Genomic DNA, 14097 nt, shown 5'->3' with positions numbered 1-14097 from the left:
TAAATTAATTAAATAAAAGAATTAAATTTAAAGAGAAATTTATAGTTTTAATTTTAGAGCATAATAATATTTATTTAATTGAATAATAATATATTTAGGAGATCATTTTAAAATAAATGCTAAATATTATTATTACTTAATAAATATTTTATCAAAAAATACTTCAAAAATGAATTAAAAGAATGAAAGAGAAATTTTATGATTAAATATATTTTAAATAGCAAAAAGTGTGTATCAATATCCAAAAAGTAATTAAAGGGTTAAAAGATCATAATCAACAAGTTTCCTCGCGTGATCATACAATTAGTGCCCCAAATTTATTGGAGAACTCCATATCAGAGATTGAGGGTCCATTTCGCAGGGACTAGGATTTATGGAGAAGGGATTTTAAGAGAGAAGGTTTTGAGAGAAATGAAAATTCTCTCACAATCTTCGGGTGGTTGCATATTAGCATTAGATTTAGGTAGACTCTTGTATTTCATTGGCATAATGAATTATGTTCTTCAAAATTCCTATCTACATCGTGTTTGTTGAAACTATTTTTCCAAATTTCATTTATGATGAGTCTTTCATTATGAATTACTTGTATTCATATCAAATTTCTATCTGTATAAATTGAATAGTTGTTAATTTAATCAAGATTACGTTTGAAATGAAATCATAATTTAGAATGAAAATTTCGATTGATTTATCTAGATTTCCCTATCAGACTAAATTCATAATGTTTATAACAAATATATAATTTTATTGGGGGCTTGTTTTAAAAGAAATTTATATTAAAAAATTAAATAAAAACTTTTGGGAGGGAAGTAAGTTCCACACCCTACCTCCCTACCTGGTGGCAAAAATTGTTGCACAGACTACTCGTAGTAAGTACTATAACAACATCATCAATACTTTATATTGCTGTCGTAATGACTTTTAATGGCTGCACAACACAGTTAGGCCGGCGGGCCATAAATGCATGCATAATATGAATTTTTAAAAAAATATTTAAAAATTTAATTTATATAAATTTAATTATTATTTATTTAAAAAAATTTATTAAATTTTTTTTTATTAATAAATAATTTAATAATTTATAATTTATTTATATGAGTTTTGCTTTAAATTATTATAAATTTAATTTAATTAGTTTAGTTTAATTAAGTTTTTCATTTATAATAAATATTATTTAATAACATGATGATACTCTTCTTTTTGGTATGTCAAATGTAAAGGAAGCTAACCATATTAAATATGTCTTAGACCTATATTCAGAAGTTTCGAGTCAAAGAATCAATGCCAACAAATCCAAAATTTTCATTTTCAACACTAATGATGCAGTAGCTCAAAGGATTTCTTCAACTTTGGGTTTCTCGGTGGATCATCTCCCATCTGTTAACCTTGGAATTCCTTTTTTTATGGGAACAAACAAGACAACTTTTTGGCTTCCTATCATTGATAGAATCAGGGCTAGGATCTCTACTTGGAAAGCTAGATGGTTATCTTTGTTAGGCCGTATTTTTCTAGTTAAAGTTGTCCTAACAACCATCCCAAACTATTACTTGTCAATTCTTAATGCTCCCACTTCTATAATCTTGAAAATTCAAAAGATTATCAGAGACTTTATATGGAAAAAAAAATTGTCAGATAAAAAGAAGCTTCCTCTTATTTCTTTGCTTGAAATTGTAATGACCCCTTTTTAATTCTCTGACCTGTTGTTGAAAAATTAGTATAATTTTAGGAAGTCATTCTAGTTAACATACCTTAGATCTTTATTATTATTATTCAAAATGGAGGGATTGAGAAATATAATTTAATTAGTTTAATTGATTTATAAAGTTTCACTCTATAGCACCAAGCAAACTACTCTCTTTGGGTTATGACTATCTGGAGATGGTAGATTGATGGTGCAAAGGGTGCGTGAAACAAGCTACAAGTGGCTCCCTGGAGGATACCATCAGGTGCTCAAATTTACTCCACCTCTCCCTCCTCCCACTCCCTATCTGAAGATGTCATAGCTCAGGTGAGAGCAAGCTTCCTGGACTATAGTTGAAAATAAGTTTAAAGGTAATTCTTAAGATTTGTTGTATTTGTAACGATATATCTTTATTGTCATGATTAATTACCCATCATTACTATTTGAGATATTTATTATTGTGTACTTATATATATATATATATATATATATATATATATATAGACACACACACACACACACACACACACACATATACATATACATATGTATATATATACATATATATAAATATATATATATATATATATATATATATATATATATATATAGTATTATATGTTCTGAATTCATTCTATGTATGATCCTGAATTATCTTCATCAATTCAAGTTGATGGATGGAGAAAAGCCTTTAGCTTTGATTAAACTTTATGAGGGTTGTATATCACTAACTGTGATACGTATGATACTCACAATTATTCATAACCCAAATTCCATTACCGATATTTATTCACAAACTTTGTACTATATTATTATGATTCAACATCATACCCAGTTCAGCTGTTAGTCCATGCACAATGAGGATTTACACTACATGACCAGTGCTTGGGAAAGAGATTCCATGCACTTCAAGAGAAAATGTAGTTCGATATTATTACTTTCCTCACTTTGTTGCTTGATTGCCTATATTATATTCCACCTCTTCCTTCCTATGTAACCTAACCCTAATAATGGGTATGTATATATCTTTTGATAGTCACGTATGTAAAGTCATGACTATATAATTTTAACTTTTCTTATTCGTGTATTTCAGTGCATGTATTATGTTTATTCAATAAGCATTATTATATTTATGTAGTAAGCGTAATCATATGTAAGTATCAAAAGTAATAATAATTAATTGATTAGGGTTTTATTTCTAAGAATTTTTATAATAATCAAATTATATTTATTAAACATAGATAATATTTTTAATAATAGGATTAGGATATTGGAAGTTAATATGTAATAATATATTTATAATGTGAATGTTTATATGGGACTTTAATATTAATAACATTTATGACAACTTATATGCTATTTGATTAAAATAATTCAAAGTAATGCCATCACATAAGTATATTGAATATATCACGTTTAATATATAGTATGTCTTGATAAAAAAGAACATATTAATCCAGGTTCATTACAGTCCCCCCTTGCTTATTTTGCTTGTCCCCAAGCAATGCTGAATGAGAGAGGACTTCTTCTCCAACCCAGGTAGCATCTTCCTTAGGAAGATTTTTCCATTTTACTAAGTATTCTGGAATAGTTCTATTCCTTAATCTTCTATCCCACCTTTCAAGAATAGTCTCAGGTTCAAGAACAAGCTTTCCTTCATTGTCTAGTGGTGTAAGATCAACACAGGGGTTTATATTGTTTCTGAGGACCCTTTTTAGCCTGGATACATGGAATATGTTGTGGATTTTACTATTTTTAGGTAGCTCTATCTCATATGCCACTTCTCCTATCCTTCTTAGGATCTGGTATGGCCCATAGAAATGCGGTTTTAATTTCTCTACTCCACTGATCTTGAGTGAGGTTTGTTTGTAGGGTTGCAATCTTAGGAATACTAGATCTCCAACTTGGAATGACTTTTCTACTCATCTCTGATCAGCATTAATCTTCTGTTGGTTTTGAGCATGGCGAAGGTTATCTTTAAGAACTTCCATAATATCATTTCTTTGTTGAATGAAGCCCTTGGCTCCTGGTATCCTACTTTCTTGAATTATTAAATCTCCAAATGTAGTGGCTTCATATCCATATAATGCCTTAAATGGACTCATCCTGATTGACATGTGATGGGTATTATTATAACAATATTCTCCCAAGTACAACCATTTGACCCATGTATTCTGTTGTCCTGTCACATAATTTCTGAGGTAACCTTCTATTGACTTATTGACAATTTTGGTTTGTCCATCTGGTTGGAGATGATAACTAGTGTTGGGGGTTAATTCAGCTCCTGCTAACCTAAAGAGTTCTTTCTAGAATAGGCTGAGGAATTTTTTATCCATATCACTTATGATATTCCTTGGCAATCGTGAAGCCTGAAAAATCTCTTTAATGAATAATTCTGCTATCTGTGGTGCTTTATTATGTATGGACATGGGAAAGAAATGTGAAAATTTTATTAGCCAATCCACCACTACCAGGATGGAGTCTTTTTTCTAGCACTTTAGGTAAGCCTATGATGATATCCATATAAATGCTCTCCCACTTTTGATTAGGAATAGGTAATGGTTGAAATAAACTAGTTGGGTAATACTGTTTAGATTTATTTTTCTGACATGTTATACATTCCTAGACATGCTCTATGATGTCCTTCTTCATACCTTTCTAGGAGTACCTTTATCTTACCTTTCTATAAGTTTTGTAAAATCCAGTGTGACTAGATAGAGGGTTGTCATGATACTCCTTCATGATCTTTCTTTTAACTTTGGAATTTGTTGCTAGCAAATTCTTCCTCTGTATAGTATGAGCTCCTCCACAATTTTGATTTCATCATTGCTTATGTTTCCTTCCATGATCTCATTGGTTCTTGGATCTTTAGCATATTCTGCAACAATTTCATTTTTCCAATTATCTGTGATACTAGTAATAGTATTCAATTGTCCTTGTTTGGATAAAGCATCAGCTACCACGTTATGGGTTCCTTTGACATACTCAATATTAAAGTTATAAGCTTGGATTTTACTTATCCATTTTGGCTGGCAATCATTAAGATCTTTTTGACTCATGAAGAATCTTAGGCTATTGTGGTCTATTTTAATATTGAACCTTCCACACACTAGGTATTGCCTAAAGTTTTCCAATGTGTGAATGATAGCTAACATTTCCTTATCATAAATTGAGTAGTGTCTTTTTGTCTTAGAAAGTTTTTAGCTTTTGAAAGCAATAGGTTGTTTGTTTTGCATAAGCATGACCCCAATTCCTTCACCAGAAGCATCACATTATAATTCAAAAGGTTGTGTAAAATCTGGGACATCTAAGACTGGGCACAAACTCATTCTTTCTTTTAATTCTTCAAAAGCTTCTTGTGCCACTTCATTCCATCCAAAATTTCCCTTTTTGGTCAAGTATGTCAAAGGAAATGCTAATTTTGAAAAATTCTTCACAAACCATCTATAGTAGCTGCATAGGCCCAAGAACCCTCTTAGTTGAGTTAGAGTTTTGGGTTTCGGCCATTCTCTTATTGCTTTAATCTTTTCCTCATCCACACTTAAAACTTTGGCACTGATTTTATGACTGAGATATAGAATTTCTTCTAATCCAAATTCACACTCTGATACTTTTGCAAATAGGGATTCAAATTCCAATATACTTAGGACTTCATCAATGTGTTGGAGATGTTCTTCCCATGCTTTGCTATAGATAAGGAGGTCATCAAAGAAAATAAGATGGAATTTCCTAAGTTGTTTTTGGAATATATGATTCATACATGAATGGAAGGTGGTTGGAGCATTATTTAGGCCAAAGGGTAGAACTAGAAACTCAAAATGCCCATAATGACATCTAAATGCTATCTTGGGAACATCCTCCTTCCTCATTCTAATTTGATGTTATCCTGAACATAAATCAATTTTAGATAAATATACTGCTCCATGAAGATCATCTATGATTTCATCCACCCTAGGAATGGGATAGTGACTTTTTATAGTGTTCTTATTTAGGGCTCGATAATGTACAGCATCCTCATTGTCCCATCTTTCTTTTTCACAAGTACTACTGGTGATGCAAAGGGACTAGAGCTGGGTTGAATGTGTCCCATTGCTAAGAGTTCTTGAATGGCCTTTTCAATTTCATCCTTATACTTTTGAGGATGTCGGTAAGGGGTGGTGATCAAAATTTTAGCATCCTTTTCCAATTCTATAATGTGTTCAAATCCTCTTTTGGGAGGTAATCCTGGGGGAATCTCTTCAAATACTCTTTGATGTTTCTTAGTGATACGTTCAATATCAATATAGATGATGGATTCTTGTGGAGTTGATTCATTTAATAATAAACATTGTGCAATCCATTCTCCCTGATCATGTCGTAGTATTCTTTCTATTCTTTTGCAAGAAACTAGTTTCGTGGAATCATCAGGTATTCCTTACAATGTTATTTCTTCCCCATTGTGCTCAAAATGGATTTTTAGGTTTGGAAGGTTGAACCTAAAACATCTCAAAGAAAATATCCATGGACTGCCCAAAATTATATCTAAGTCTAGTGGAACCACATGTAGGTCTTCTCTAATGGTGTTCTTTCTTCCTAAAGTGATTTCTTTTTGTGGGATCACTTTTGTGCAATATACCAATGATCCTGTGGCTTGAACAATAGTAAAGCATTTGAACTTCTCAGTTTTTAATTTCATTTTGTTAACCAATCTTTCATTAATGTAGTTATGGGATGCTACACTATCCACTAGTGCAATGACTTTCTGTCCATTAAGGGTGCACCTAATTCTTAAGACCCTATTTTTGGAGGGTTGAGTCATAGTGGCTATTACTCCATATTCTTCCCCCTCTACTTCTTCTTCATTTCCTTTATCACATTTTTCCTTTTTGCTCACCCTTTCTTCCTCATCATCCTCTTCCATTCTTTGGATGCAGCCTTTTTTCCCACATCTATGTTTGAGCACCCAATCTATTCAAAAATTTTGACAAGTGCTCCTTTTGTAGCTTTGGCCTGGTTCCCATGGTTCTTAGCATTTAAAGCATAAATTCTTTTTCTTTTTGTTCCTTAGCCAGAATGAAATTTTTGTAGGATTTATCTTTCTTGTGATTTTTAATAGTGGGCTTATTGCATGATTTGTTGCTTGTGTTTGAAATTTCCAATCTTAATGCCATTTCAAAAGTGTCATCTAAGGATGAGGGTTTTAAGGCACTTACTAGACCCTTTAGTGAATCTTTTAACTCTTCTATGAACAAGTAGGTAAAGAATTCATCATCTACTCCTATGACTTGGACAAAGATCCTTTGGAATTCCTTAATATAATCTTCTATTATTCCTTGCTGCCTTAATTGAGTTAATTTCTTAAAGTTTTCTTGAAGATGCTTCATATCAAATCTCTAAATGAGTTTTTGAGAAAATTATTCATAGGTAGTAATGTTTTGGTGTCCTTGGGTGACAAGGCCATGATGCCACCAATCATGTGTCATACCTTCTAAGTGCAAGATTGCGAATTGAAGTCCATCTTCTTTTGTCATTGGACTAAGGGTAAAATAGGTATTCAATTTTTGTAGCCATGCACGTGTTGTAAGTTTTTCTGATCCGTCAAAATTTGGAAGTGTCACTTTATTCACTCTACTTCTAAAATCTTGATTCTGATGTCTTTTTTCTTTCCTATGACTTTCTTTCCTATTGGCTTCACAGAATTCCTTGAATGTTACTAACTTCCTGATTTTAGGTTCAAGATTGGCATAAGCTCTAGCATTTTCAATAGCAATATTGGTTTCCTGACCTTCTTGTTCCCCGGGAGGGCCTTCCCTTGATAAGAAAGGGGGTTTAAGCACTTGAGATGGTGAAGCTCAATTATTTTCTGAATAGTTTGAGCTTATGTCTCTTCCACTAGAATTATGGTTTTTGAGATTGTTTATGGAATTTCCCATATTTTGCAAGGCTTGAAGAAGTGCTTGATTTGATTTTTCTATTTGTTCTGCTAAGGTTTAGTTTGTCTATTCCATGAAATTTCTAATTTCATTACATAATTTCTCACTCATCTTTGCTCCTCTTGTCATTTACTATATTTTTAGGATGGCAGGATCAGGCTCTGATACCAATTGTAATGACCCCTTTTAAATTTTGTGACCTATTATTCAAACATTAGTATAATTTTAGGAAGTCATTCTAGTTAACATGCCTTAGATTATTATTATTCAAAATGGAGGGATTGAGCAATATAATTTAATTAGTTTAATTAATTTATAAAGTTTCACTCTATAGCACCAGGCAAACTACTCTCTTCGGGTTATGACTATCTGGAAATGGTAGATTGACGGTGGAAAGGGTGTGTGAAACAAGCTACAATTCACTCCCTAGAGGATACTGTCAAGTGCTCAAATTTACTCTGTTGCTCCCTCCACCCACTCCCTATCTGAAGATGTCATAGCTTAGGTGAGGGCAAGCTTCCTGGACTATAGTTGAAAATACGTTTAAAGGTAATTCTTAAGATTTTTTGTATTTGTAATGATATCTCTTTATTATCATGATTAATTACCCATCATTACTATTTGAGATATTTATTATTGTGTACTTATATATGTGTGTGTGTATATATATATACATTAATACATACATACGTATGTATATGTATCTATATATACATACATATACATATATATACATATATATACATACATATACATACATACATACATACATACATACATACATACATATATATATATATATAGTATTATATGTTTTGAATTCATTTTATGTATGATCCTGAATTATTGTCATCAATTCAAGTTGATGGATGAAGAAAAGCCTTTAGCTTTGATTAAACTTTATGAGGGTCTTATATCACTAAACATGATACATATGATAGTCACAATTATTCATAACCCAAAGTCCATTAGCAATATTTATTCACAAACTTTGTACTATATTATTATGATTTGGCATCATACCTAGTTTGACTATCAGTCCACGCACAATGAGGATTTACACTACGTGACTAGTGCTTGGGGAAGAGATTCTATGCGCTTCAAGAGAAATATAGTTTGATATTATTACTTTCCTCACTTTGTTGCTTGATTTCCTATATTATATTCCACCACTTCCTTCCTATGTAACCTAACCCTATAATGGGTATATATATATATATCTTTTGATAGTCACGTATGTAAAGTCGTGACTTTATAATTTTAACTTTTCTTATTTGTGTATTTCAATGCATGTATTATGTTTATTCAATAAGCGTTATTATATTTATGTAGTAAGCATAATCATATGTAAGTATCAAAAATAATAATAATTAATTAATTAGGGTTTTCTTTCAAAGAATGTTTATAATAATCAAATTATATTTATTGAACATAGATAATATTTGTAATAATAGGATTAGTATATTGGAAGTTAATATGTAATAATATAATTATAATGTGAATGTTTATATGGGACTTTAATATTAATAACATTCATGACAACTTATATGCTATTTGATTAAAACAATTCAAAGTAATGCCATCACATATTTATATTGAATATATCACATTCAGTACATAATATTTCTTGATAAAAGAGAACATATTAATCAATTTTCACTATAGAAATGTCTCATGATAAGACATCTGGGGGTATGGGGTTGCATGATATTGCTACTAGAAATAAGGCTTTTGGGGGCAAGCTTGTGTGGCAAATGTATACAAAACCTCATGCAAAATGGTGTTCAATCATGCAAGAAAAATATTTAGATTCTCCAAGTCCTACAAGAATTTTTACTATGTCTAATCCTCCTTTAGGTTCTACCATATGGAATTTTATGATGTCTTCAAAAGATATTGTTTGTAATTATGTTTCTTGGGAAATTCACAGTGGAGAGAAAGTAAAGTTTTTGGAAGACTCATGGAATGGAATTCCCCCTCTGTGTAGACTAGAAATGTTGGATGAAGAACACGAAGTCCTAAATTCATTCAAGAAGAGTTCTCTGGAAAGAACCTCCAACACATCTTCTTAGTCAGCCAAGTCTACTTTCCTTGAGGGACTCTCTTGCTGAAAGAATTTTTTTTCTTTCTAATAGGGAAGATGTAGTTATATGGGCCCCAACCAAAGGTGGTGATTATTCAATCAAGGAAGGTTATTATGGTCTACGACAAACATATAATTCAAGTAGGAAGTGTAGAGCCTTTTCCTTTTGTTGGAACTCCATTGTGTTGTCCAAGGCTGGATGTTTTTCTTGGCTAGCCCTTAGAAAAAGAATAATCACCAGTGAACGATTGTCTAGGCTATGTATTGATGAATCTTTTATTTGCAAATTATGTAGCAAGGAGCTAGAATCTATAGATCACCTCCTTCTCCAGTGTCCCTTTGCTTATCAATGTTGGATTTTTGTGTTGAACAAGATTCAAATCTCTTTTCCTCTGCCAAATAGTCTTTGGGACCTATTTTAATCTTGGAAAGTTCTATTCTCAAGATCTTTATTTGCTAGTATTTGGAAGTGCATCCTAGCTACTATGGTGTGGGCCATCTGGTGGGAACATAAAATGATCACTTTTCGTAATGAAAAATCAAACCTAGAATCTATTCTAGATGTGATTGAGAATGCAATTTCAGTATCTACTTGGGATTATCATCTTCTAAAATAGTGGAAACAATTTAAGTTACCTCCAGATTTCTCTGCAAACTAGAATTCTAATCAACAATCTAATCGACTTCATGTAAAATGGTCTCACCCCTCTAGAAATTTTCTAAAGTTAAATTTTGATGGTTGCTCTTGTTGGAACCCTGGTAAGTCAGGATTGGGTGCTTGCATTAGAAATTGGCAAGGTGAAGTAGTTGCAATCAAAGAAGATGTTTTACTAGTTGGTACTAGCAACCTTGCAAAAGCTCAAGCCCTATTGGCAGGCCTAATTTTGGCAAAGAGATGTAATGTTTCCACCATCCATATTGAAGGTGATTCTCAGGTAATTATAAACTCTTGTCTCTCACGATCTTCTCATACTTGGAAACTATCCTATATCCTTCAACAATGTTGGGATTTAATTGATTCTTTTCAAGCTACTTGTTTCTCTCATACTTTGAGGGAGGGCAATAAACTAGCTGATTGTCTAGCTAATCTTAGTTGTGAAGTCTCCATATTTGAATCTTTCCATTCAGAGGTAATTTTTCTTAAATTCCTATGCTTAGTTGAATGCCATATTTGGGACACAAAGAAGATGAATGAAGCTTAATAGAAACTAGTATGATAATTGATCATCTCATGGATATTAGTTTGCACATTCTTTGTGCATGAGAAATCATCTTTTTGCTGAAAATGGAAAGTACAGAGTTGGCCTTCATGGTTCATATCCCAGAATTTGATTTGGATGGAATTTTTTGGTTCACAAATGCTCCAATTAGATAGGAGGTTCAATACTCTCTTTTTTTTAGTTATATCTTTAGAAGGAGAGGTTCATTGGCATAATTGGACACTGGCCATTGTTGAGTATTCATATATACCATATTTTGGGAACTCTTGCTTAGTGCAGAGAAATTGTATTTTGTTGTAGGTATGCTTGGTATGACATATCAGCTTTTAACACTTTTGTACTTCAACAATGATTCAGAGTTTCCTTGCTAGTTCTTTCTCTGATGAGCCCTTGAACTAGTTTATTAATAAATATATTATATAAGTGCTATGTCACTTTTTGATTTAAAAAAAATAAAAAAATTGATTGTTAATGGAATCATAGTAATTTTAATTAATGATCAATAATTATTATTTTATTAATTTATACAAAGTATTATTTTTAAATCATCTTATGATATTTAATTGTAATCCTTGTAATTTCATAAGATAAGGGTAATTGTGCATTATGTTCAAATACAAGAAATGGGTTAAGTTGTAAAGGTAAAATGTAAATCTCATCTACTCAAAAACTTGCATTGAAATGAAAGCTTAAACCTAACTATAAACTCAGGTTGTGTTTCTTCAAAATCAAACAAAAGTATGAATTACATTATTTGTTGAGTGTTTTCTTGTATGTCAAAATTGGGAATGGACTAGAGTGTTGACCAGTCGTAGGATGTTTACCCGAGGTCGAGAAGTATTATTTTGTTGATTATATATGATGATTATGTTTTGACTTATGTGTACCTTCTTTGATTATTCCTATTAGGATGATCATATTTGTGATTTGTACTTTGACTAAGTGATTTCTACACTTTTCAGTTGCTTGTTTAGAGAACTAATGTATGGGTTTTGCTCTTTTGAGATCTTTTTTCTTTGTTGATCTTGGTGTGGGTTATCTATATATTAATTAGGGAAGAAACTTGCAATGGAGGCTAAGGCCCTAAAGATTCTGATGGGTAACCCATTACAAGTAGTTAATAAGTGAAAAAACTACACTAAATTGAAGTAAAATAAACTTAATAAGAGTCTTATCTTTCCTCGCCCATGCCTGGCATGCTAGTACAAAATAGGATGGAAGTAGAGAGGATGCTTGTTTGTGACCATGCATTGTTAGTATGCATTGTTAGTTTGAAAGGATACTAGTGCCACATAGAGCTACTAGGGGGCTAGAGGATCAAAAGACTAGCTGGGTAAACCTAGAGTTGGTTTGTGTGATGACACTTGCCCACTAGTAGTATAGATTCCCTATGTGTCTTTGTTTGCCTTTGGGTTTACATGATGTTTTATCTTGGAACCTTTGAGTTAGATTACTTTTAGGGTTTTCCTTGAATTAGATATTACTTTTGGTTTGGGGATTTTTAGAGTTGAGAGTATCTCCTCACCATGGTGGGAGTGGACCTTTTTGGGTTACTACAAGGTCAAGTGGTAGTGATTTTTACTTTTACCATTGATATCTATCTATTGATGTCGTGGCTAGAGTTCCTTGTTCTACATTTCCTTTCATTCTATCTTTGTGTGTTATGATGGATGATTTTACTTATTGTATTTTACTTTTTTTCATGGATATGAAAGGGATGATGTAATCTATTTAATAATTGTATAAACTTTCAACCTTGTGTACCCTATGACACATATAGTGGATGATTCTGTAATCTAATTATTGCCAAGTGTAATTTGGAACAAATGTATATTATTTAAATGTATTTGAACTTGTAGTTATTATTTTATGTGGATATGCTATTTATTGGACTTAGTATTATTTAAATTTAAATGAGATTCAATGTCTTGGGATCCTTAAGGAATTTAATCTATTTTGTTTTCTTATGTATGATTGTATATTATTGCTTCTGCTATTTTATCGTTGTTGTTATATGTTATCTTTAGATAAAAAATTGACAACATAGTAAAATTTTAGTTTAGTTCTTTTGGATCCTATTGTGGTCCCACAACACATGCCCCATTCTTAGTAAGGAATGGGGGACTCCTTTGTTTTTTTAAGTACCCAAATTAACCATTCGAGATTCAAAAAAAATTTAAGAGTAAAAAGTTGAAAAAATCAAAAAATATATAAAATTATATATAATAATAATAATAATAATAATAAAATAAATAAATAAATGTGTGCATCACATTAAGGCATGTGCACCTGTGAGGTGCACACTGTGTTCCCTGTGGGTGAGCAAGGTTATAAACTCGCCCCACTATCACCTCACAAACTCATATTGTCTTCCATTATAATTTTGACTTCACGTGCTTCACACCAAGGTAAAGTACTTCATGTGCATTTTTTTGTTTACCTGCGTAAACCCTCACTTAGATGTGCACAACACCCGTGTGTGTGGTCATCAAGCCACGCACCATGTTACATGCTAGCATGTATGTATTCCACCATGTCGTGCACTCATGCATGCACATCAAACTACACACCATGCCAATTTCCTCTTCAAATAACTTTAGCATCTTTTCATTATTTTTTGCCAATAGTAAATTAAAGAAATACTTTTAAGTTTTGTAGGTTTTCATGATTTTTGAGATAATAAATATTTATTTTCTTATTATGTGCAAAGATTAAAATGGCATCCACATCCAGAGAGAAAATGACACCCAAGCCTACCATGTTGAAGTTTCAAGGTGTACCATCAAAATTGAGGTTCCATGATGATCATGTAGAAATCAAAGATATGGACTTGTGATACATAGATTTGGGAGAATTCCTTAGAATCTATAACAAACCCATCAAGAAATTTGCACTAGTATCCTCACTAATTCATTTAGGGTTGGTGAGCATACGTTCACATCCCATATCAGTGCAATCAGTAGAATTGATTATGACACTAGCTCAACATTTTTTCACTCGGGAGAGAGTGGTCAAGAGTGTTATAGGATAAGTTGTATTAGACTTACAACCTGACAACATTGAGAGGGTCTTCCACCTCCCAAGGCTAGATCAATTTATCAAACTCTCCTACAAAGCAACAGAGATATGGTACAAGGAGCACCAGAAGGAGTCGACAAAAATTATACAATCATCTTACCTCATTGAGAAGCCACCAAGGGG

This window comes from Cupressus sempervirens, chromosome 9 (assembly GCF_028749045.1).
Source record: "Cupressus sempervirens isolate cs-2001-9-10 chromosome 9, ASM2874904v1, whole genome shotgun sequence".
Classification (NCBI taxonomy): Eukaryota; Viridiplantae; Streptophyta; class Pinopsida; order Cupressales; family Cupressaceae; genus Cupressus; species Cupressus sempervirens.
The sequence above is the reverse complement of the archived record's forward strand: the minus strand, read 5'-3'. Positions refer to the sequence as shown.